A 27152-nucleotide genomic window follows, 5' to 3' on the forward strand; every position below is an offset into this window, starting at 1 on the left:
CAGGTAGACGCAAAACACTCTGAATGAGGGCAGAAGTTCCAACAGGAATAACTTCTCTCTACAGATCCCAGGCAAATCAGATCTGTGAAGCCCCTGCCAGCACCCAGAGAACCTGGGCTTCAAGGAATCTGTTCATGGTACAAACCATTTTTCTGTCTTAGGTCTCCTGAGTTGGGCAGGACAATAATAGGAGGGCCTCAGTGTTTCTTCACACTTAGCAAAATTGAGTCCAAGAGGCAAAAATTGAAGGGCCACAAGGCAGGCTATGGGCTCAGAGGCACACAGGCTAGAACCAGAGCCCTCACTTTGAGTCAAGGACAAAGTAGGGCAGAATCAGTCCCTCCCAAGCTATTGGGCACTTACCTAAAGTATTCAGTCTCCTCCATCAGCCCCTTGCACTTTTCCAAGGCTTCACTCATCTCCAATGGCATTTTCTGGAGAGCCGACATCACCTGCTTGTGTTCCATTTCAAGCATCTCTGTTTCAAAGTTCAGCCTGTGGTAGGGCATGGCCCCAGGAAAAATGAACCCCATGAACACAGGCAATAAGGATCACATAAATAAGGCTGTGTCATGGACTACCCCAGCACAGTAGATGCCACAGCCTGGTATTTAAACACTGGGACTTCCTGGTGCTTATTAAACATTCTATCTTGTGCTCACAACATAACAGACAGAAGGTTTAAGGTGAGGGATCCAGTTCATGAGCACCCAGAGAGGGCATGGAGCTATAGATAAGTGCTCTAAGAAGTTGCCAGGAATCTGTGCCACATATCTGAAAACACAAGAAACCTATTGTAACATTTCTCCTATCTCTAGAACAGGGATTCTCATTCCTGGGTGCCAATAGCTACACAGAGACCCAGAGCAAACAATTAGTATTTGCCGGGAGGAGCCCCCATTTCAGAATGGTTTTATAAACTGCACAGTGATTCTTATGTTCTAAAACGGTGAGCACAGTGACCAAGAGGTGTGATGCTCAAAGTGAGGTTCCCTTGCTTCACCAGTGCTGTAATCTGGACCCATGTTAAATCCTCAGACCCTTTAACAGACCCAATGCTCTAAGGATTGTGCAACACACACACATACACACACACACACACACACACACACACACACACACACACACACACACACTACATGAAATCAGGATGCCCAAGATGTTGAAATGTGGCATTGCCACAGAGTATAAGAAGACCAGAGGGGAGCTTCTGGCCACACGCTTAGTCAGATGAATAAACCAGGGCCCTCCAGCTGCTTTCATGAGCTTTCATACACAATCATCTGCTGGTCAAGTACAAAGACTCTCCACAAACTCACAGTACCTAGCATCTCCCACAAGCTAACACCTGTCAAGGTCTCTTGAAGTACATGTTGAGGGTTCACACACTACTATCTGTATCCCAAGAGTGCACTTGAGGCCACACATTCTGCTTTTCATTTGGAGGAAGCAGAACAGTCTGTGTCCCTATTTCATTCCTCCCCAGGTTCCAAGTCTGCATCTCAAAGGAACTCATGAAAACTAGTTTAGGCAGCAGGACACCCTGGAATTTCAGCCTCCTGTGCCTCAGGAAACCTGGGATTGATACTGTGGTTTCAAGAAGGTCAGCAGAGAACTGCGCATAATGACTACCTGTTGTTCAAATCCTTGCAAGTATAATTGGCTAGGATACCACGAAGTTCATTTCTCTCACATTCCATGTCATGTAAGCGAATGGTGAGTTTTTTGATTTTTTTCATGTCTTGCTCCTGCTCCTGCTCAGTAAAGCTGGAGAGTTGGGATGGTGCCTCTCCAGTAGTCCCTGCAGGTAGATAAAACAAATTAACTTGTATTCTTTAATGGCAAGGACCAGGAGAGACCATGCTGAGTACCAAGAAGAAGCCTAATGTAATGAATGCTAGGGACCCAGGGAACCTTCCAAACAGCAGGAAAGCTATGCTCAAACTCTGCCCACTGAGCTCTGTCTCTGTCCTCAACCACTGTGGATAATTATGTGCCTCCCTCCCTAATGCAGTATCCTGGCCCTGGAAGGCATAAGCAATGCCAGCCAAGTAGAATTGGAGGACAGTGTCAGCTACCATCTGATGTGATTCAAGCAAAGCCTGTTGTCCCTAGAGCTTAGCAGCACCAAAACCTAATCACATGTATTCAGGACCAAAACATCTGCTGATGTGCTGTGTGGCCTAGTTGGTTTCCCTCCCTTCGTATTGGCATCAGATTTCCATGGAAACTGAGTAATCCACTAGGATGAAGTGCAGCAATGCCCTACACAGAGAGGGACAGCTCAGTGGTCCATTTCTCCCAATCCTCTTTCTCAGTCAGAAGGAATTTAAGGAATTCCCAGAAAAGCAGCTGCAATCTGGACCAATCATGGCTCTCCTAAACTAACCTTTAGAAACTCTTGACTCTGGGTCTGCTCTTTAGAAAGCCAGAAAAGCTGGACTTACCCATTACTACACAGAAACTCTCAGCTGCTGAACTACAATACTAGAAATATCAGCTCAAGTTCACCTCCTCCAGGAAGTGTCTTGTCCCCTACCCTAGACTCACTGTGCCTTTCCCAGAACCATTTATTTCTCCAGGTTTTACACTGAGACCAAAGGCCAGCTTCCTTCTGTCTCTCTCTGGTCACACCATGTTCTCCATTCTTCCTCCCAAGCAGCCTGCTCAGTCTTGTCCACATGTCCATGGGAACTGAAGGAATAACACACAGTCATTGGTGTTGCCACAACACTGGTGACATCACAGAGAACACCAAGCACTCTCCATGATAGGATAGAATCTCCATGGAAGGGATGATTAGGGTCACCCCCGGCAGTCCTCACTTATGCACTAACTAGCTCTTCTGCACTTCATCAAAAGCCATATTGCCCTTCCTAGCAGCTTTCCCAGAAACAAAAGGGAAGACCTTCAGCATCTCCTCCTTACAAAGCCAGGGATCTCTTTCTGTTTCATTAGAATATTTTCACTACTTCATGTATGGGAAGTTGAAGACTCACTTCAAAATACATCTCAGGCAATGATTTTGCCCTTCTTGATATCTGTAATCAATAACATGAGAAAAAATGTTGCTAGGGAATTAAGTCAGAATGGTGAGAAGGAAAGGTTGATCCTCTGATGTCAACAAGAACATTGTGCAGGATTCAGAAGGCTTTTTACAATATATGGATATGGTAGGAGTTTGTGGGTGTCCTGTCAGAACAAAGAAATGTCCCTTAGTTAATGAGAAATATTTCCCTGAATCAGCACAAATAATTCTGCCAACACAATATTAGCAAATAGGTAATCAGTTAGTGACATGTCAGGGTGGAGAGTAAGAACTGGGACTCTCCAGGTGAACCCTGAGACACAAGAGCAAACACTGCCAGGATGAGTGATGGTCCATTCCAGCACTCAAGTGTCAGGAAAGATGAATGGCTAGTGAGAGGCCAGACACAGATATGAAAGGACAAATGTGTCACAGCCATGGGGACAATATGTAGTGTGTCACTGCTATGTTGCTTCACCTCGTGCTACACAGAGACTAATTTCTTGATCTGGACCCATCTGTGAAGATGCCCATGCCCTTGGGAAGGAGAGGGGCACAGCCAGCTTAAAGAATACTCATGGGAGCATGAGAAGGGCAGGCAAAGGACACAGGAGATAAACCAGGAGTACTGTACTCTAGACCTTTCCCAGAGCCCCACATCACACTTGTCAATTTCCTGGCAACACTGAAATGAGGAGATGGCACCATGTTCAGCCTGGATGGCAAATTCTTCAGAAGACTGGACTGTGGTCTCAGGAAGGTACTTAGTGGACCCAAGAACACATGAGTGATGTGGGGTAAACTATATCCATTCAGATGTTATATCACCCTGACAACCAAGGTAGACAAAGTTAAGTATCTCAGTAATTCCCTAGTCTAGAAGTCAAAGCACAGTACTGCCCTAGGCTTTACCTCATCTCAGTCAAACCTGACCCACTGAAGGATGCTCAGAAAGTAACTGACAGATGAGTCTTTACCCTACCAATTCCTGAAAGACCAGACTTGAGTCTCCCCCTCTGTGGATGTCAGTTCTCCCATCTCTCTATAGGGAGGTGGATGTCTCAAAAGTCAGCAGGGTTCCTCTCTCTCCCTAGACAATGTGACCCAGGGGACATCCTTCTAAAGCTTATTCACAGCTACAGAGAATGCTCTGTAGCTTTGGAGCACTCAGCCAAGTGCTTTGAAAAACCAGGAGAAAATTGCTACTGTCACACTCAGGTAGTGGATGGATGCCCACCTCACTTGCTCTTTGCTTCAGACTCTCCTGTTAATGGGGAAGCCATGCAGGGGCAGAACATGGTCATCAGATTCACAAAGCCATCCTCACTGACAGTCCAAGACACTCAGAGCTGGCAGGAAGGGGGCAGTCTCAGTCCAGGTTCACTGAATCTAACATCTCTCAGGCTGAACTGCAGATCTGTGTGCCATCAGCAGTTGGTAACTAAGAAACCACAGGGGTCATTTGAAGACAGCAGCAGGTGGTGGATCCTGCCCTGCTAGTGGCTGTGATGTAAATTAAGAGAACCTCAGGCTTTGCCAGGGCACCCTCCTTCCCCTATGATTACTGGCTCACAGCTAAATGACTCCAGTGTGTGGGGGAGGGAACACAATTATGGTACAGATATTTCATTACTTTCTCTGTGCCTCCTCCCCACTCAGAGTGAAAGCAGATGGTACAAAGCAAAGCAGATAAAGCCTTGTCAATTCCTGAATCTGCCAAATTAACCATCATGGATCCTTGATCTGGGTCTGCTCTTTAGGAATCCAGAGCAGCATAGGCCTATTCCTTTCCACAAGTTCCCAGTTCTTGAGCCCTAGCTATGGAAGGCTCAACACCATCACATCCAGAAAGTTGCCCAGCCCCTCCTGAACTCACTGTGTCTTCCCCAGGTCCAGAGATTTCTCCATGCTGTCCAGTGAGACCTAGGGCCTGCTTCTTTCTTCCTCGCTCTGGTCTCTCCATGCTGTGTATTCTCTCTCTCAACTAGATGCCTCAGTCTTGACCACATCTCTGTAGGTGAACCTTACAGCAGTGAACTAATGTCCTAAACTCACATGGTGTTGCTACAACACTAGTGACATCACGGGATTCCAAGAGCTCTCAAGGATACAGTAGAATTCCAGAGAAGAGACTGCTGATGTCATGGGGCACAGCCTTTGCTTCCTTGCTAATTCTTCATGAACTGACCAGAAGCTGATGTTTCTTTCCAGGAATCTCTGCTGTGACACAAGGGAAGCCATTCAGCTCCTCCTCCTTCCAAGGCTATAGATTTCTTTATGCTTCCTTACCATCTTTTCACTACTTCACCCATGAGAAGTTGGAAACTCAATTATAAACACTGACAATAGTTGGCCCTTCCCATCCTATGGGGAGACTACTCATTACCCCCTTATTTTCCCAGAATACTCTTCAGTCGGAGCAGTAGTAAATATTACTTAGAAGTTTAGAGGTGGGAGAAACAGATAGAAAATACAGGATAGCCTGGAGAGGAGCTGAGTGTCTTTGCCCTAGGGTATTTAAAGGATAGCCAAGGGGTGGAGCAAAAGACCTCCCCCCAGAGCAGCCAAGTGCTGACCATCTTAGAAACCTGCACTCAGGCCCTTGGTCAAATCATCCTCTCTATGCAGACCGGCTGGGTAAAGCCACAAGGAAACCTAAAACGGGCTCCAACACCATTCTAATACCCATACCAAATAATATGAAAAATAAAGCATTCCAAGAAATTAGTCAGGATGATGTGGAGGAGGAAGATTGAGTCCCTTGAAGTAAAAAAGTGCCTGGAGAAGGCTAAGGTTAAGGGAAGGTGGCCATTGGGAATTTGTAAGTGAGCTGAGACTCTTATGAGACCCAAACTGTTGTACAATGTCCTCACTACATACACCGTGTGTTAGTCAGGGCTCTGTAGCACAACAGAAGTGATAAAATGAATCTCTCTATATATTGAAAAGAGAATTGTTATAATTACTTACAAGCTGTACTTTGGCTAATCCAACAATGGCTGGCTATGGATAGAAAGTCAAAGAATCCAGTAGTTGCTCAGTCTACAAGTCTGGATGCCTCAGCTATCTGCAGTCTATGCTGTAGTCGTAAATTACTATGCTGTAATGCCAGTGAAGAAATGGATGTGCTAACAAGGTGGAGGAAGCAGAGAAAGAAGGAAAAGCTTCCTTCTTCCAGGTCTTTCTATAGGCTTCCAGCAGAAAGCATGGTCCAGATTACATCTCGATTAAAGATCTGAATTAAAGGTGTGAATTCCTGCCCCAGAGATCCAGACTAGAAATAGATCTTCCTACTTCAAATGAAGTAGAAATGGCCGACAGCAGTTCGCTCAATTTTCTGGGTGTTAGTTGACCTTAGATGTAGTCACCTGAAAACCAGAACAGTCATCACAGTTGTGTTCTCTTCTTCACTGGTATTCATGAGCAATTGACCAGAGGGTGAAAGGAAGGAGGGATGATGATCCAAACTCACATCTGGATCTCCTGTAGATCTCATGTCATAATGATGTTTAGTGGCCTTTTCATTAACATGGATGGCTAAGATAGGATGAAATACCTCCGTGTGGTGATGGTGCATGCCTTTAATCCCAGTACTGAGGAGGCAGAGCCAGGAGGATCTCTTTGAGTTCTAGGCCAGCCTGGGCTACCAAGTGAGTCCCAGGAAAGGTGCAAAGCTATACAGAGAAACCCTGTCTCGAAAAACCAAAAAAATAAGCAAAAAAAAAAAGGATGAAATACCACTCTATGCATTCTTGGTTAGGAGGGATCAACTAGAAACCCAGTTACAAAAGAATGCAGTCGATCTCTGCAACCGAAGATTTGGAATTCTAATAATTATGCTATGTCTGGAAGGACCTGTGTTGGAAAGGGTCCAAGAGGCAGAAAATGGGTACCCCTTCCTTAAAGAAATAGGAAGAAAACAAACACACTGGACATGTCAGAAAGAGTGGGGTGTCAGAAGGAGCCTGTGAATTTGGACTTGAACTCGTACAGGCCGCATCTTGCTTACTCCATGCATTGTGAGAAAGGAAAATCTCCTACTGAAGAAAGGAGAACCCTGGGAAGACGTCTGTGGGGTCTTCATTGTAAACAACAGCTAGGAGCCTCCGATTGTTTTCTAAGCAAAAACGATTTATTAAGTTTGAAGTTTCTCTGGTGGTCAAAGAGGCAGGATTTGGAGACAGCAGCAACAGGAAACAAATCATACTCCAGAGTTAAATCATCTTACAGAGCTCACCACTGACACTAGCATGATGAGCATGGACACTACAGTGTGTGCCACCAAGAATACTGGGTTTGTGCCTGGTGCTGGTTTACAGGTTTTCAAAAATCTATGACTCTGAAAATGGGATACAGCCTTCTCCAAATCATCAAGCAAAAGGGGCCCATCCATTTCTTTAGAACATACGCTTATAAGGCGCAGGATTTCTGATGGGAACTCTTTCACCAAAACAGTGCAAGGATGGTCACAGGTGCTGTCAGCAACAGCCAATCCCCATGCCCACCCTGCAGCCTCCTGAAGGGGCTTCAATAGTCAAATTTACCAAATTTTCCTTTGTGGCTTGTTTTATTGTCACTTATTTTAAAGAGAGTTACATTTTCCAATATAAATTCTTTGAAATTATTCTTCATACATTTGAAACTTCACTTTGGACATAGAATTCTATTCATAGAGGGTCAATGTTCTTTGCAGTAAGCTGAGGTTTATGTTTTCCCCTTTATGGCTTGCTGTGATGGCTAATCTTGGCTGTCTACTTAACACGTAGTGAGGGTTTGACTTCCTCAGACTAGCTTGTAGGTATGCTCCTTTGGCATTTTCTTTTTTTTAAATCTTTTCAAATGTTCTTTAATTTCATAGACCATATGAATTATACTATATAGGCACACAACAGTTTTGCAGTACAGTTTCAAAGTGTATACAGATTAGAATACAGAGGTTAAACACTGGTATACTGACCACAGCTTAAACTTTAGATAAACTTCATAGAAAAAGTACAATTCAATATCAGCCAATTGAAAACTTTACTCTTCTCATAATATAAAAAATGGTAATTTGAGATACAATTTTTTTACTAAACAAACTATATATAAACATTTAAAATAATCATTAAAAACTCGACATTAGAATTTATAAAGATTCACTATAAAAATATATTGGCAGTCCCTTCTCTTATAAAGGTACCCTTGGCTACCTTACAAAATAGTCTCAAGGCAAGTTGCCTTGGTAACTACTTTAGAACCTGACAAACCTACAGTAAGATGATTATAAACCCTCTCGGGAAGCTTTGGTGTACATCTTCAGGTTATTGAAAAGATTTTAAGGGCATTTGTAAACACTTCATTCTGTTAAAGCACAAAAGAGTAATGCTCTTCAACTGCATACCGGATTAGAGAATTAAAACAAAATTATTACATGCTTGTGAAAAATCGCCCTTACCTTCCGGAAGCAAAAATCAACTATTTAAAACTGTCAAATTTTCCATTCTGTTAAAAATGTTACAAATCACCATCTTCAGATTCTGTGTCCTTTGCCTGTTAGAACACTTATCAAAACCCCTCAAATCCAACAAAAGCAACTATTAAAACTTATTCAACACACCTGACAATATGACAACTAACAATCAGACCACATAATTTACACACTTAGTAACGTATTATGCTTTCTTTTACATTTGTAATTGAGAATTTATTGGCAGGAAGCAAACACACACACACTCACACACACAAATGAAAAGGCAAATCTTGGAAACAAACAGTAAGAATACAAACTGAGAGGGAGCAGGTTCTTCACCAGGGCTGCTGCGGCCGCCGCCACCTCTGGCTGGACTGCTGTCTAAGTTTCCTTGCTGCAGTCCATTTCCTGGAGTACTTCCCCCGGACCTTCAGTCCTGCCAGCAGCTTCCTCCTGCTCATCTCCACTTATCCTCTGTCAACCTGCGCACTGTAAACACCTAATACAAATAGCTTCTTTGACCTCTGAATTTATAAAACTCCACTAAAAAGAAATCCACCTCATTTTAAAGCAAGTCCATAAAAATACTTTCTCTTTAAGAATCAAACACTTTTATGAGAATAAAGATCCTTCAAAGTCTTTAGCTCTTCGATCAGAGTTTTGTTCTGGTTTTCCAGAACGGCGACCCGGTTCTCAGGCACTTCACGTACTCGTTCTTCTTCCTGTAGCACTCTCGAGCGGCTTCTCTGTTTTTCATCAGCCGTATTTCCCTTTTGAGTTGGGGGTCGTCGGTCTTTGTTGTCTGAGATGTAAGAGTCACAGGAGAAGTCGTCACCACAGTCTGTGGCAGTGAAGTGGCAGACAGTGTGGTTTGGATCTGGTAGGTCTGCATGTCTCCTGATGCAGTCTGTACGACCACCTGTTTGCTCGGGACGAGAATTTGCTGTCCATCTGAAGTCTGTGCATACTGGAGGATTGTACCTTGCTGAGTACTGCTGGAATTTGTCATGGCTAATGTCTGCAGTCCCTGTACTCCATCTGTGCCTGGACTGGCCAATTGTAAGGCTCCGTTTGGGGCAATGGCAATGTATTGTCCGCTGCTGGTCTGATAGATGGGGGTTGGAACAGACATTGACGTGACAGCAGAAATACCAGGACTTTCTCCGTCTCCTTTTGTGCCCCGTGTATCTTCAGAAGAAAGGTCTTTCAAATTTTTCCTGATGGGCTATCTGAGAAATGTGAGTTCCCTGAACTGTTGAACCAGGCTGAGGTGCAGTCTCTGGAGTGTTACTCTTGTGGGAACCTTCCATAATCAAACACAGCGGGAGCCGCCTGGCCGCTGTCCTGGTCGGGAACTTCCATTCCCCCTGTCCCAGGTATTTTCTTGATTGCTAATTGATGGAGGAGGGCTCAGTCCTCTGTGGGTAGTGTCATCCCCAGGCATGTGAGCCTGGGCCATAGAGGAAAGGTAGCTGAGCAGAACAGTGAGCAGCATTCCTCTCTGGTTTCATGCCCCTGCCTTGGGATCTTGCCTTGGCTTCCCTTGATGATGGACTGTAACCTGTGAGGTGAAAAAACACTTTACTTTCCCAGATTGGCTTTTGGACTTTTATCAGAGCAACAGAAAGCTAACTAGAACATTTGACATATTCTCAGAGCATGCTCTGATAACCCATCCGTTTCTATGTTGTCTGTAGCCTCTTTTTTCTACAAATACAAAGTTTGTGGACACCGCATCTGTTGCAATATCCAGTCTACCAATTTCACTGACTGATTAAATAACTCTACTTAAGTATTTTGTATTTTTTTATCTCCTATGACATATTTCTCTCTAATACAGCATGCTCCCTATTTTTCCCTGGTTTTTTTTTTTTTTTTTTTTGGTTTTTTTGTTTTTTGTTTTTTTGACACAGGTGTAGCTTTACGCCTTTCCTGGAACTCACTTGGTAGTCCAGGCTGGCCTCGAACTTACAGAGATCCACCTGGCTCTGCCTCCTGAGTGCTGGGATTAAAGGCGTGCTCCACCACCGCCCGGCCTTTACTTTTCCCTCTTTAAAAGTACCTCTGCATGTTTTTACCTTTTCCACTTTATGAATTATGCTTTGCCCCATAATAGAGTATTTATGGATAAATTATTAAGTTCCACAGAAAAGGGGTCATTATTGTATTCACATTTCCTAATTCAAGATTTATTGCATTAGTATTATCAATTTAGCAAAATTGGCCTTTTCTATTACCTACTTATCTACTAAACTTTAAAAACTTCCATTCATTTCAGTCTTGAATGTCTCTCAGAACATCAGCCTTAAGGGTCTTGAATATATTTAGATTCCTCCTGGGTACTTCATAGCTGTTTTTATTAATAGTGTGCTTTAAAAGTATGCTAATCCAAATGTCTGATATATTTTAAGCCTGTTGTGAGTGGAATTGTTTCCCTGATTTCTTTATCAGTTGGTTTGTCATTGGTATACAGGAAGGCCACTGACTATTTTGCATTCTTCCACTTTTATGGATGTATTTATCAGCCTTAAGGGACTTCTAATAAATTATTAGATTTATTTGTTTAGAATCATATCATCTGCAAATAAGGACATTTTGACTTCCCTCTTTTCTGTTTGAATCTCCTCTATCTAACTCAGTTGTCTATTGCTCTAGCTAAGAGCTCAAGTACTATATTGAATAGGAGAGGAAAGAGTGAATATCCTTTCCTTGTTCCTGAATGTTTGGGAATTGTTTTGAGGTTTTTTTCCACTTAGCATGATGCTGCTGTGGGCTTGTTGTACAATGACTTTATTATGTTGAAATATATACTCTATATACCTAGATTCTCCAAGACTTTCATTATGAATGGAGGTTGGACTTCTACAAAGGCCATTTTTTTATATACTCAGATGTTCATGTAGTTTCTGTATTTTATTCCTTTTTTGTGGTGGAAAAAACATGTTGATTTATTATATCAAATTATCCTTGCAGGTCTGGGGTGAAGACCACTTGATCATGGTGGGTGATTATTCTTTGATGTGATCCTGAACTTGATTTGCAAGTATTCTATTGAGAATTTGTGTGTATATGTTCATCAGGGTAATTTCCTGTAATTCTATCTACTCATTCATCTATCTATCCATTATCTATCTATCTATCTATCATTTTACCTATTTATTTACTTTCTTACCTATCTATGTATCTATCTATCTCCCTCTCTCAACATCAGGGTATTCCTGGCATAAAGAATAATTTGAAAGAGGTCCTTCATGTTTTAATTTACTGGATAACTGAGGAGTATTAGTTGTTCTTTAAATGTCTGGTCCAATTCTACACTGATTCTGTCCTGCTCTAGGCTTCTTTTTGTTGGGCCACTTTTAATTACTGCTTCTATGTCATTTATTAGTATGAGACTATTTAAATTGTTCACACTATCTTGATATAATTTTGGTGAATCACAGACATCTAGAAATTCATCAATATTTTGAAAAGCTTTTTCCAATTTGGTGGAATGAAGATTGTTAAGGTTGGAATTCCCTCCAAGTCTCCTTTTTCCTCCTCTGTTTTATTATTTTCATCCTACTCTTCCTATTGGTTAATTTGGCTAAAGGTGTGTCCATCTTGTTAGTGTTTTCAAAGAATCAACTCTTTCTTTCAGTGTATCTTTATATTTTTCTTTTTATTTCACTGATTTCAGCCATATTTAATGGGACACCTGTATCATACCCTTTCCACAAGGCTGAAAGACCATCATTAAAGGTGGGGCAAAAAGATTATAGGAGCCAGAGGTCAGGGAGGATTAGAGCAAACAGTGTCTTCTAGCCATCACAGGACCACTGAACTTATGACCAACAGCACCTGTGGTCACTTATACAATATCAGGCGATTAAACTTTCAAGCATGGTATTGTATTCCCCCAAATATTGTGCATGCTAATAAACTTAACTGGGGTCAGAGACAGAGCAGCCACAATATTAAACATAAAGGACAAGCAGTGGTAGCACACGCCTTTAATCCTAGAATTCCAGAGGCAGAAATCTATGTGTTCAAGGATTCAGCCAAGCATGGTGACTCATGCCTTTAATCCCAGAAAGCGAGCCTTTAATCCCAGGGAGTGGTGGTAGAAAGCAGAAGGATATATAAGGTGTGGAGACCAGAAACTAGAAGCACTTGGCTGGTTAAGCATTTGGCTGGTTAAGCATTCAGGCTTTTGAACAGCAATTCAGCTGAGACCCATTCTGGATGAGGACTCAGAGGCCTCCATTCTGAGGAAACAGGACCACCTGAGGAATTGGCAAGGAAAGATAGCTGTGGCTTGTTGTGCAGCTGATCTACCAGCATTAGCCTCAATAACTGGCCTCTAGATTGATTTTGTTAATAAGAATTGTTAAGATTCCTGCTACAATAGAGTGGGAAGAGTTCTTGAGCCCCTACTCTTGACTGATGACCTAAGGATGAACAATGGCTTCTGGCAGAGGGAGAGTCAGCTTTCTTCAAGAGCCTGCCACTGGGTTTATTTAAATGTAATTTAATGATGAAGATACAAAGTTGAACATCACAGATGTCGGGGCAGATTTGGATGAATTACTGGGAGGAGTTGCGGGGTGAATATGATCAAAATGCATTCTATGAAATTCTCAAAGAATAAGTGAAAATACATTGAAGTATATTCATTAAATTATTAATGTAAAGAATAGATTATTATATAGAAATCATTTATTAAATAGCTTTATTGAATTCTGTTAACTCTAATGTGTCTGTCCACATATGGGATCACCCATGGAGCATTATCTATTCTGCCACTAATAATGTTTTATTCCAAATGGCAGCCTAAAAATGGGAAAAAGAATGTTTTTGTTTTTGTTTTTTGAGGCAGGTTTTCTGTGTGTAGTTTTGGTGCCTGTCTGGATCTTGCTCTGTAGATCAGGCTGGCGTTGAACTCACAGAAATCTTCCTGGCTATGCCTTCCAAGTGCTGGGATTAAAGGCATGCATCAATACCACATGGCTGGGAAAAGGATTTTTATCAACTATGTATCGAATAGAGGGCTAATATCCAAAATATGTAAAAAAAATAAAAAAAACTGAATATCAGGAAAATGAATGACAATTAAAAATGAGTTACAGAACTAAACAAACAATTTTCAGTAGAAAATATTCTTGTGTCTGTAAAACACTTAAAAGTGTTCAGAATCCTTAGTCATCAGGGCAATGCAAATCAAAACTACTTTGAGACTTCATGTTACACGAGGCAGAACAGATAAGATCAATACAATAAATGACATCTAATGTCACCAGGATGTGGAGTATGGGAAACACTCATCCATTGCCCATGAGAATGCACACTTGTACAGCCACTATGGAAATAGGTGTAGCTGTTTCTTGGGAAGCTAGGAATTGATTATGACTCAGCTATGACACTCTTGGTGTAAACCTAAAGGATGCTTCACCTACCACAGAGACACTTACCTGTTCAATCATGTTCATTGCCGCTGAATGTATAATAGCCAGAAATTGGAGATATTCTAGGTGTCCCTCAACAAATGAATGTCTAAAGAAAATGTGGTTCACTTACAGAAATTGGCTATTACTAAGCAGTTAAAAAAGAAAAAGAAAACCATGAAATTTGCAGGTAAATGGAGGGAGCTTGAAAAAGTCATCGTGAGTGAGACAACCCAGACACAGAAATACAAATATGGTATGTTTTCAATTATATATGGGTATTAGCTATTTAGTCAAAGATATATCACTATAACCACAGGTTAGGTATAGAATTAGGGACTCACAGGGAGGGACAGATCTCCATAAAGGAGGAATAGAATAGATTGTTATGGGTGGATGAGTAATGGAGTCTGGAACAGGATGGTCAAATGAGGACGGACACAGAACAGGGGTAACTGAAGAAATATAGGAAGGGAGAGGTAAAATTCAGGGCCATTTGAGGGATCTTATGGAAGCCTAATAAAGTAGAACAACTCTAAAATATATACATATATGAGGGATCTAGATGAAACAGCCAAAAAGGAAAAAAATCCAAAAAATCAGGAAGACAGAACCCCAACTGGATATGTCTTGTCTCCAAATGAAGCTTCCAATACTGGCAATGGGTTACATTTAGTCCATTTGTTGGCAAATGGGTCCACTGTAAATAAGTGAAAGTGGACCTGTAACTTCATTTGGTTTTCTTGATTTTGTAAGCAAGGCTAACTGAGGCTCAAAAGAAGTAGATGCAGAGTCAGGCATGGTGGCATACATTAATTACAGCACTTTGGAAGTAGAGGCAGGCAGAATTTTGAGTTCTAGGCCAGCCTGCACTACATAGTGAGTTCTAGGAGAGCCAGAGCTACACAGATAAATCCTGTCTTGAAAATCAAAAACAAAAACAAAAACAAAACCAGAGTTGAGGCACTGTTTACTTTTCTGTTTGGGAACAGCTTTCACTGAAAAGATAGTATAGAGCAGGGCACAATGGTTCCAGGCTGTATCCCCAGCACATAGTTGGCAGAGGCAAGAGGATTACTGTAATGTTAAATCCTGCCTGGTGTACGTAGTGATTCCTAGGCCAGCTAGAGCCATGTAGCCACATAGTCTCATTTTAAAAGGAAACCATCTCTTCTCTACAGTTTAACAGATTTAGAATTTACCTGTGAAGCAGTCTGAGCCTGGAGATTTCAGGGTAATGAGGTCAATTACTAAATTAGTTCCTTGTTTGTTGTGGCTTCACCATGATACCTGACATAAACAATTGGAAGAGGAAGGATTTATTAGGGCTCACTCTATCACAGCAGAGAAGGAATGTGGGGAAGCTCAGTCTGTGGAGTGGGAGGCTGAGGCTGTTTGCATGACAGCTGCCATGGCAGCAGGCCAGGAAGTTGCACATAGGCTCAAGGAGCTAGTCCTGAAGTAGGCCTAGGCTAGGCTTTATTGCTCAGAGGCTCAGCTGTAGGGACCTACTTCTCCTAGGGAAGTCCCTCCTAACAGTCCCCAAACACCCGAGGTTGGACCAGCAGCTGGAGGACAACTGTTCAAAGCACCAGACAACCCTGCGGACAGGTTCCTGAGATGCTGGGTAGCAGTCTTTAGCTGGAGGAAATAGCTCCCCGGGGAGAGAGATAATCGGGGTTCTATCTTGTCCTGTCTCTTCCCCTCCTATCTCTATGTCTCTGCTTCTGGCAGCCATGAGGTAAACAGCTCGCATCCACCATATATTCCTATTATGGTGATCTGCCCAAGTCAACCAGGTATTGAACTCACCTGAATTCACAGCAGGATAAACCCTCCTCTCCTTAAGCCAGCGGTTCTCAACTCTCCTAACCCTGCAACCTGTTAATACAGTTCCTCATGTCATGGTGATCCCCGAACCATAAAATTACTTTGTTGCTACTTCATAACTTTAATTTTGATGCTGTTATAAATCATAATTTTAAATCTGATATGTAGGATATCTGACATGCAACTTCTGTGAAAATTCCTTCCTCTCTCCCAAAGGGTCTGTGGCCCATGAATTGAAAACCACTGCCTAAGCCATGCTTTATAGATTTTCAGAATATTATTATAAAAGAGGATAAAATATTTTAAACAGAAGTCATGCCAGGCAATTTACTATAGTACACCTGCATATTATTTTACATCTTAACTCTTTATAGAGAAGCTTAATAGCTAATATAAAGTTTACATACAGTGGTAGGTAGCATCTGTTTTCTGAAAGCTAATGTACATTTGCCTCATGGTATATTTCATAGGAAAGATGAGATAGTTAAGCATATGTTATGAGTACATATAAAAGCCATCTTTTAACTTTATTTGAAAATGCCAGGTCAATGGGATCAGAGTCTGTCAGTTACCTAGGCAAAATACATCTATGGCAAGAACAGCCTCAGATGGCAAACATAGTTTACAGCTTTCTATGAATAATCCCAATTCCCTATAGCACTCATTCCAAAAGCTATTATCAAATATCCATTCTTGAGTAGTCATGAAAATATTAATAACAATTTCACATATTAGAGGAAGAGCTCTGCTCACCTTAGTAAATAAATTGGATGGCTTAGAGGCAAGACTACAACAAGATTCAGAGTAATGGATTTAACTTCTATTGTGTGACAAACAGCACTGTAAAATATTTACTCAAGATCTTCCTTCCCCATCTAGATCAAGGCTGAATGGCAGTACTAACCTTTCAGTTCACAAAGCATTTGGACCACCAACTTCCTAACATTCCCCTCTAAGTCCTGTTTGAAACAGTGTGGCCTCTTCTTGAATAATGATTCTTAATTTAATGAAGGATGAATCAAAGATGTTGGTGCGTATACTAACTTATTTCCTCACATAAATCTTACATCATTTTACAACACAATACTAATTTCATTAGGTATATCACACAGATTTTTTATATTTTGACTTGTCTCTGCTAGTATATGCGTATGTTATTCCTAAGAAATAAAAATATTAATATTGTGATCCTATTATCACTTGTGTCCCTGAGAACCAGGAATTTAACATTCAAACCCTGACTTTGAACTCTATCATTATAAACACTTAACATATTTTATCTTTTTGGTTTATAGAATATGCTCAAATGTAAAAACATCATAAGTCATTAATACTGCCAAAGAACAAATGTCACATGTCAATTAAAGGTTTAGATGTTTAAATGTATTTCCAATTTATTCATGTGAATTTTGATTACGTTCATCATCTGCAATTACAGGGACTTCTCATAAAATAACAGTTGTTGGTGTTTGGACTTAAGTCATACCAGCAATATGATCCCTGTACCACATTCAGCTGCCAGTGCTCCAGACTTATGGTAGACATGTTAGACTTCATCATGAGCATATAGTCACAAAACCCAAACCATTAAGAACTACATACCTCATAGAAGGAGTTTGGTAATGTTCCTTCTGTTTCTATTATGTGGAACAATTTAGAGAGTATTGGTATTAACTCTTCTTTGAAGATCTGGTAGAATTCTGCTCTGAAACCATCTGATCTTGGGCTTTTTTTGGTTGGGAGACTTTGAACGACTGTTTTTATTTCCTTAGGGGTTATTGGATTATTTAAATAGTTTATCTGGTCTTGATTTAACTTAGGTATGTGGTACCTATCTAGAAAATTGTCCATTTCTCTTAGGTTTTACAGTTTTGTAGAGTAGAGGTTTTTGAAATATGACCTGATAATTCTCTGGATTTCCTCAATCTCTGTTGTTATGTCCCCATTTTCATTTCTGATTTTGTTGATCTGGATTCTCTCTCTCTCTGTCTTTTGGTTAATTTGGATAAGGGCTTGTCTATCTTATTGATTTTCTCAAAGAACCAACTCTTTGTTTCATTAATTTTTTGTATTGTTCTCTTAGTTTTTATTTTATTAATTTCTCCTCTCACTTTGGTAATTTTCTGGTGACCCGTCCAGCAGGCCAGGTTATTAGGTAAGACTAGAGGAGGCTCCTCCTAAAAAACCAATGGGGGCGAGAGAGAAAGGAGACCAAGTGCATAAAAAGGAAAGAGTCAGTCTGAATTGCATCAAGGTCTCATTTATTGCAAGGGGAAGCAGGTTTATATATGCTAGTAGATAGAAGAAATGAATAGGGGAAAAGTAGAGGAATGAAAGTTTGAAGAATAGAAGAATAGGGTCCAGGTGAGGTCTCTTTGGTCCACTGCTTGTGCAACTGACCAACCGAACATACTCCAGGAAGTTAATCTAAAAGTATATTAATCTAAAGGTTCATTTTGTGGTTTTTTCCAGGAGTTATTGTTTTTTGTAACTTAGTAATGGTAGTCAAGGGTGTAGTTACATCAGATCATCCAAGCAAGAAAAGTCAAGGCGCAGTCATCCATTTTTTGGTTCCCATCAATTCCCCCGTCTGTCTTTAAAATGACCAAAGTGGGCTTTGGTCATAACTCGAGAGGGCCCCTGTCTTAGGCTATATGGAGTGTATCCTGTGTCGGGCAATGTGCTATGTTAAGCCGGTCTCGACGACCTCTGTACGTTGTGCCCCCAGCACAGGCCCCATACTAATCCCGTCATTGAGTACCCTCTAGCCTTGAGTTGTAGGGGATTTTTAGGGTCGTAGGACTATGAACCTGAGCCTTTCACCTGTTTCCATAGTTTGATCTCAAGTTTCTAAACGATGGTAATGTACTGAGACAGTCTTTGATAGAGCCGAATCAACCTGAATTGCATTAGCCGAGGAAAAGCCCAAGGACCAAAGGTGAGAAGGAGAAGGAAAATAATCAGGGGGGCCAGGAGGGTGGGGATCAGGGTAGAAAGCCAGGGAGATTCTTTTAGCCAGCCCTCAAACCAATTGTGCTGATTTTCAAAATCACATTTTCTTTGTGCCAATCTTTCTCTTAGTTTATCCATTGATTCTCTGACTATTCCAGTGTGATCTGCGTAAAAGCAGCATTCTTCCTTTAAGGCTGTGCACAAGCCTCCCTCCTTTAAAAATAGCAAGTCCAGACCTCTTCTGTTTTGTAACACAACCTCTGAGAGCGAGGTTAAAGATTTCTCAAGAGCAGAAATGGATCTCTCTATGGCCTCTAGGTCAGTAGTCATAGCCATTTGTAACTACATAAGGTGGTTGCTTTGTATGAGGGCAGTAGTTCCTGTACCAATTCCTGCAGCAATGCCCCCAATACCTAGCAAGAGGGCTATAGTCATAGACACAGGTTCTTGAGTGTATCTGCCCTATGCTCAAAGAATTCCATTACTGAGCTCTCTTCATGATAGGTGACACGAGGCCATAGCTGGACCATCACACAAAATTCATGAGAATCATTAAATATCTGAGCAGACACGCAAGGGGTCAATCCTGTGTTGCAGGCCCAGTAGGACCTGTTGGGTGCCTCAAGATAATAGCTTCCTTTATAGGGTGTCAGTGTTTGGTTACAGAGGTGGCTATGGGTCGACGGGACCTTGCCCAAACAGGAACCTTGTCAGGAGTCCTCAGGGAGTGTTAGCTTATGTGGCCTAGTTTGACACCTATTGCTCGGGGAAGTGAGATTACTGGCAGCAGACTGAAAGGTGATTCCTTCATAATAAGGGGGACTGGAGGTAAGGCAAAGCCAGCAATCCAAGGTCTTGTTTGGATTTGTGGCGTTTAGGGCCAGATAGGCTCCCTGGACCAAATCAAACAATCTATCTCTTGTTCCCCCAAAATGGGTAAGGAGAGTGCTGTTACTGGAGTCTACGATGGTAGTCACGGTGCTTGGTGTAGGGTTGGGGGATGTCTGGGTACAGAGTGATCACAGAGGGGGTACAGTTAAGTCAACAGGTACATTCTTCCTGAAACCTCAAGGGGAGGGGGTACCCGGGCAGGAGAGAAGTTTACACAAAGGTCACAGTGGTCCTTCCTGGAACACCTGCAACTATCCCAGTCACAATTGAGCACATCTCTTAACAGAAATCTTTTTACATTGTTATATGGTTGCAAGGGAGATTGAACAATGGCTAAGTCAGGTTGCCCTTGGAACTAGATTTTTAGTTTTTCATTTCCTGGTGCTTCAAGTTTCTCTCTTCATGAGGCTTGGGGGTGTAAGCCTGAAGGGCTAGGGTCTTTCATTTCCCCATTTTCTTTTTGGCAAATTTTAATCTTAAAATTATGGTATTACATTTGGTAACTCATAGCCTATTTTAGTAACTCATGGCCTGTAATGGCCATGCATAGTCCATGTATAATTAGCCATCTTGTCTCTATGCCAGGGAGTTTTCTTTTGACCCAGCATTTCAAACTCTTTTGAACAAGGAATTGGGACAACATATTCTCTTCTGGAACTGCTTCGAGCTGGCATTGGGGTGCCGTTATCAGGGCCCCTCCCCCAAAAGGCTGAAAAGCTGGTCAAAGACTGGGCAGGGGGCATTTGTCAGTAGCATGTAGCTGTCTGACCCCCTAGGGACAGAGAATAATCATGTTAGCTGGGATGGTCCACGTTAGCCTTTAGCACGTCCAGAGCCCACAGTCATCTGGAGCAGTGGAGTCAGCAACTGAAACTTGGAGGTGTCTTCCAGCCAAGTAAAAATCTGTTGAGACATATTTAAACTAGGAACAGAAGTTAAAATTTATGAACTCATTTGGAACCCTTAGGTCCATACCCTTAGTAATGGGGAAAGCACTAATCCCAAGACCAGGAGAGAGGAAAAATACCATCTTTAGGAATACTTATCTGGGGACCTTTCGACCGATATGAAGTGGGTCTAGGTTTTTATGACTCTTTTGATCCTTTGAGGCCTTCTTACAAAATGACATAAAAGTTTTAGATACATTAGTATTACCTATCTATATTGAAATCCATATTGTAGACAAAGCAGGTAATGGGTATCTATAAAACAGCAGAAGTAGACTCATACCTTTGAGTCCCAACAAGAACTACAGATTTGAGCATTTTTCTTCTGTCAAGAAAGCCAGGTATAAATTGGACAGAGATTTTTTGGCCTGGTGAGAAGCATTTTTAGGTTCACATTTAGACATATCTAGATGACATCTAAAACAAATCCAAAATGTTGAGCTTGTGACTGAACAGTAAGTAGTCATTGCTCTACCAGCTTATCAGGACTCCTAAATGTTAAGCTCTGAACAATAGAACAGGAGAGTAATTTGAAACATATCTTATTTTAGATTCATATCCGAACCTTTATGACTTATTTAAACTTTTATATCTTAGAACATTTTTTTAAAAATGAGCTAACAAGCTAGCTATGGCCTTGCAGAAAGATCGGGTTGTCTGACGCTGCCATGCTGACAAAGTTAGAGCTAGCCTAGCCATCAGTACTGTCAGAGATCTGAGAAGGATAAACTATATCTGAGTGCAGACCAAGAAGCATCCAATTCTATAAATTACAAGGACCAATCTCTACCCACGTCTCCATAGTGTTGGAGGCACCAGTCAGAACAGCATCAATCTTCTTCCACCATCAAGCCCATAAGGTAGAGTACTTTTTCTGTGGAATAGGGACACGGAAGACTGACCTCAATTCCAGTGTATTACTTGTCCACAGTTTGTGCTGGGTCCTGGTGGCAGGCATTGCACTGGGGCATCTTGCCCTGTGGTCAGCGTTGTCATAATCCAGGCAGAGACGTTGTGGTGCCTCGTACGTAATCTTCTTCGGAGACCTTGGGTCACTGCTAGGATCTGCTAGGATCTGGAAGCCTGTCTGATATAATAAACTTTTAGATCAGCATTTAAATGCCATATTCTGCAGATCTCTGAAGTATGAGGGCTGTTCAGGTATCTGAATAGACAAACTTTGTTTCTAATTATTTGTTTTAAGCTCAACCCTGAAAACATAATGCAAGGGAGTGAGTAAATGAGCAAACTTATCTTTGTAATATTACATCAGTACTTATTTATCCTGACTATAATTAAAAATAAATTTGATTATTCATGACTGACTATTAACAACAATGCTTTTAAGTTGAAGTTCTTTTAGCATCAAATATGGGTTCAGTAAAGAAGCCAAAACAAAACATCAATATAAGACATATATATGTATCAGCTTATCCAAATAACTTAAGCTTAACAAACTTAGCAAATGCAAAGAGGCTAGACAACATTCTTAAGCCTAAATGTACCTTGGGTAAGGAGAAACATTTTTAAGTCATTGTTTTTTAACTATAAAAACTGTTCTTAAAGGATTAAGATCTCTCAAAGTCTTTTGTAATAACAATAAAGTACCTTTTTTTTTTTACTTTAAGGGGGAGCATAAATCTGTATAAAGTAAAACCAACCTCCAGAGTATAAACAATCACAAAGTTTAATATCTGGGACTCATTTATAATCTTTTTGGTTTCTTTATTCAGAGGCTTGGATGATTTCTTTGACCTTATCTTTGGCAGCACATACATAGTCTGTCTGTTCTATTTTATTATGGCTGGTGCTTTCGGTGATCATCACCTGACACTGGCAATTTTTAAAACTGCTAAGGTCCACCACTGCAACTAGACTCTTTTTGAAACTTTAGTCCTGCCATATATTTATAAACCTTAGCTGTTTTCTTTGATTCTTTTATGTCTTTAAAATCATCATCATTTTACATGGGTAAATCTTAAATTACAAAGTTTAGCTGTCAGAGCAAGGTATATTCCTGTATAAAAGCATTGATGTGTAGCCTTAATATTTATCAAATATCTTAAACATATGTTGTTATCTATTTAAATTTTTAGAAACTTGTTGTTGAACATTTGGTAAAGACATAAGTACTTAGGTGATATATATATATATATATATATATATATATATATATATATATATATTGCTATTGTGTTCCCCAAAATATTGTGTACTCTAATAAATTTATCTGGGGTCAGAGAACAGACAGCCAGCAGATACAAAGGCTAGAAAATGGTGGCACTCACACCTTTAATCCTAGCATTCCAGAGATAGAAATCCCTCTGGATCTCTGTGAGTTCAAGGCCACATTGGAAATAGCCAAGCATGGTGACACACGCCTTTAATCCCAGAAAGCCAGCCTTTAATCCTAGGAAGTGGTGGTAGAAAGCAGAAAGATATATAAGGCGTGAGGACCAGAATCTAGAAGCATTTGGCTGGTTAAGCATTTGGCTGGTTAAGCTTTCAGGCTTTGGAGCAACACAGTTCAACTGAGAGCCATTGGGATGAGGACACAGAAGCTTCCAGTCTGAGGAAACAGGACCACCTGAGGAACTGGCAAGGTGAGATAGCTGTGGCTTGTTCTGTCTCTCTGATCTACCAGCATTGACCCCAATAACTGGCCTCGGGTTTGATTTTATTAATAAGAACTTTTAAGATTCCTGCAACACACACACACACACACACACACACACACACACACACACACACACATACATACATACATATATATATATATATATATATATATATATATATATATAAAGCAATGATTACTTGCACACATACACACAGTTGGATCCAAGTTACATACATATATACATACAGTTAAAGCTTGCTTACATTTCCAAGTCATATACCTGTCCATATACACACATAAGCAGTTTGCAGAATCATTAGCCATTTTTAAGATGAAAACCAACCAGAATTAACTTTCAAATTCAGTATTTGCAGGTATAAACAGTTTACTGACCTTTTATAACCTTTTATATCAAAGTCTTTCTTGTGATTTTTCTCAGTAATCTAGAAATCTAAATTTGCATCAGTACTGTACCTCAGACAAGAAACTGTAGGTTAACCTCATATAGGGAGTGACTTTCCATTCTTGGAGCCAGATCCTGATCAGGTTTTAGCTCCAGGGCAGGTCTTGGGAGTCCCATCCAACAGCATGGGAGATTCCATGCCCTGGCTGGGCCCACGGACCTGTCAGCTATGACCCTGGAAGGGCAGTTAGTTCTCCATCAGCCCCCACATTCTGAGCTCCTTAAGGCTCCAGCTGACTCCTGCCAGCTCCGCTCTGCTCTGTTGCTCACAGGCTGCCTAGCCAGTGTCCGGAGCTGTTTTGGAGGATTTTTTTATTTTTTATTTATTTTTTCTACACCGACAGGCTGATCTGCATGAGGGGGGTGATTCCATCATTAGTCTCCCGGGTCCTCTGCAAGGACCGGGGGTTTTTCACACTTGATTTCCTTAATAGGGTAAAGGGGGAAGACGGTCGGAAGGCTGCCAGGGCTGAAGGGGCAAGGGGAGTAAGGGGAGTTTGAGAAGGAAGAGGTGGGGGTCGGAGCCCCAGTGTTGCTGGGACAAGCAAAGCCTTGAGGAACAGCTTCACCCAGGCACCTGTGAAATCACATCAATCAATGTTAAAAGTCCCGTCCCCCGGCCAGCGGACTCCAAAGGCCGGCCATTCCAAGGAACAGAAGGTGATCTATTTCTTTTTTTTGTGACATCCAGAGAGGCATTGTGAGCCCGAGCGAGGACATCCTTCCAGTTATCTAAAGTCAAACTTACGGGGATAGTTAGCTGTTGCTCCATATGGAGAGAGAAAGGTAGAGGCAAAAGACAGACTCCACAAAAAACAAACACAAAGAAGACAAGGACAGACACAGTCCGCGCGGTAAATGCCAAATCAACGAGACAAAAGACAAGACACAATAACATAAAACATCGATTGAGCTTGTGTTTACCTCCAACTGGCAGAGTGGGGGTCCAGGGGGCACCCCAATCTTGGTGAACTTCCAATGTTGGACCCCAAAATTTAGGGTCTCAAGTGGGCGCCCCAAGAACACAGACTCCAGTCCAGTTGATGCAATAGCAGGAGGATTTATTAAACTTCTGTACAGAAGGGCTCCTCTGCTCCCAAGAGCAAGAGTTGCCATCAGGGGAGAAGAGGCCGTTCTTTTTTTACTTTCATTTTTTGGCGGAGCGGCCGCCACAATTCCAGACTCATTATCGGGCGCCAGGCAGGGAGAGTCTGAGAGAAACTCCTCTGCAAGGGTTAATAAATGTGAAACATGTCCGTCTCCCTCTGTTTTCTTTAAAATATCTCTAATCACACCATAAAAACTAAAAAGGGCGTCAGGGACATTTTCCCCGTTTCTAAGCAATTTATTAATATCTTTTTATCAAATCCTTTTTCTTAACTCTTATTCCTCTCTCCCTAAGGTTGCCTTTTATCTCTTTAACAAAAGAGCCTCTTTAGACCAATTCTTGCCCATGGTTTTATGGGACGACTGTATTTACCTCAAGACTTCCCGCATTGCACGAGTGAAGTAGTCCAGGCGTCTCTACCCTTTATGATCCAGAGCTCCGCTATTATCCATCGTCCAGGAGGTCACCGTGCCTCGAGCCCCACATTTGGGTGCAACTTTGACCTGTCCAGCAGGACAGGTTATTAGGTAAGACTCGAGGAGGCTCCTCCTAAAAAACCAATGGGGGCGAGAGAGAAAGGAGACCGAGCGCGTAAAAAGGACAGAGTCAGTCTGAATTGCATCAAGGTCTCATTTATTGCAAGGGGAAGCAGGTTTATATATGCTGGTAGATAGCAGAAATGAACAGGGGAAAAGGGGAGGGGAATGAAAGTTTGAAGAATAGAAGAATAGGGTCCAGGTGAGGTCTCTTTGGTCCACTGCTTGTGCAACTGACCAACAGAACATACTCCAGGAAGTTAATCTAAGAGTATATTAATCTAAAGGTACATTTTGTGGTTTTTTCCGGGAGTTATTGTTTTTTGTAACTTAGTAATGGTAGTCAAGGGTGTAGTTACGTCAGATCATCGAAGCAAAAAAAGTCAAGGCACAGTCATCCATTTTGTGGTTCCCAACATCCTGGCGTCTATTCTTCCTGGGAGACTTTGCTTCTTCTTGTTCTAGAGCTTTCAGGTGTGCTGTTAAGTCACTACTGTGATATTTCTCCAACTACTTTATGTGGGCATTTAGTGCTATGAATTTCCCTCTTAGCACTGCTTTCATAGTGTCCTATAAGTTTGGGTATGTGGTGTCTTCATTTTCGATTATCTATAAAAAGTTTTTAATTTCTTTCTTTATTTCTTCCTTAACCCATTGGTGATTCAGTTGAGCATCATTCAGTTTCCATGAGATTGTAGGTTTTCTGTAGTTTTTCTTGTTGTTGAAATCTAACTTTAAACCATGGTGTTCTGATAGAATGCAGGGGGTTATTCCAATTGTTTTGTATCTGTTGAGATTTGCTTTGTGGCCAAGTATGTGGTCGATTTTAGAGAAAGTTCCATGGGGTGCTGAGAAGAAGGTATATTCTTTTTTGTTAGGATGGAATGTTCTGTAGATATCTATTAGGTCCAAATGGGTCATGACATCAGTTAAGTCCTTTATTTCTCTGTTAAGTTTCGATTTGGGAGATCTGTCCAGTGGTGAAAGTGGGGTGTTGAAGACTCCCACTACTAATGTATGGGGTTTTATATGTGGTTTAAGCTTTAATAATATTTCTTTTACATATGTGGGTGCCCTTGTGTTTGGGGCATAAATGTTCAGAATTGAAACTTCATCTTGGTGGATCTTTCCTGTGATGAGTATATAATGATCTTCTTGATCTCTTTTGATTGATTTTAGTTTGAAGTCTATTTTGTTGGATATCAGGATGGCTACACCCACTTGTTTCTTAAGACCATTTGATTGGAAAGTCTTTTCCCAGCCTTTTATTCTCAGTAGTATCTGTCTTTGAATTTGAGATGTGTTTCTTGTATGCAGGAGAAAGATGGATCCTGCTTTCATATCCATACTGTAAGCCTATGTCTTTTCATAGGTGAATTAAGTCCATTGATATTAAGGGATATTAATGACCAGTGATTGTTCATCCCTGTTATTTTGGGTGGTAGTGTGTGTGTACTTCTCTTCTTTGGGGTTTACTGCTGTGGCTTTATCTATTGCCTGTGTTTTCAAGGGTGTATCTGACTTTCTTCAGTTGGAATTTTCCTTCTAGTCCTTTCTGTAGGGCTGGGTTTGTGGATAAGTATTGTTTGAATCTGGCTTTGTCTTGGAATGTCTTGTTCATTCCGTCTATGATGATTAAAAGTTTTGCTGGGTATATTAGTCTGGGCTGACATTCATGGTCTCTTAGTGTCTGCATTACATCTGTCCAGGTCCTTCTGGCTTTTCACAGTCTCCCGGATGACTAAACCAAAAAAGGATAAAACAAAGAGAGAGAACTAGAGACTGATCTCCCTCATGAACAGTGATGCAAAAATACTCAATAAAATACTGGCAAACAGACTCCAAGAACACATTAGAACAATTATCCACCATGATCAAGTAGGCTTCATCCCAAGGATGCAA

At 41.2% G+C, this 27152-nt stretch overlaps 1 protein-coding gene, 1 long non-coding RNA gene and 1 pseudogene across 2 annotated transcripts in view; 1 reads left to right on the top strand and 2 right to left on the bottom strand.

Annotated features, from left to right (window-relative positions):
• LOC143267349 (ribonuclease P protein subunit p29-like) overlaps nucleotides 1-27152 on the top strand; it is a 181795-nt gene that overhangs the window by 80253 nt on the left and 74390 nt on the right. The window lies entirely within an intron of this gene.
• On the bottom strand, nucleotides 350-5065 carry LOC143267152 (uncharacterized). Its single transcript, XR_013042062.1, has 3 exons — nucleotides 4905-5065; nucleotides 1633-1801; nucleotides 350-495 (listed from the first exon to the last, which is right to left on the bottom strand). It is a non-coding gene; the product is annotated as an uncharacterized LOC143267152 (long non-coding RNA).
• LOC143267344 (cyclic AMP-dependent transcription factor ATF-1 pseudogene) lies at nucleotides 8032-9802 on the bottom strand (annotated as a pseudogene).

This window comes from Peromyscus maniculatus, chromosome 9 (genome assembly GCF_049852395.1).
Source record: "Peromyscus maniculatus bairdii isolate BWxNUB_F1_BW_parent chromosome 9, HU_Pman_BW_mat_3.1, whole genome shotgun sequence".
NCBI classification, from domain to species: Eukaryota; Metazoa; Chordata; class Mammalia; order Rodentia; family Cricetidae; genus Peromyscus; species Peromyscus maniculatus.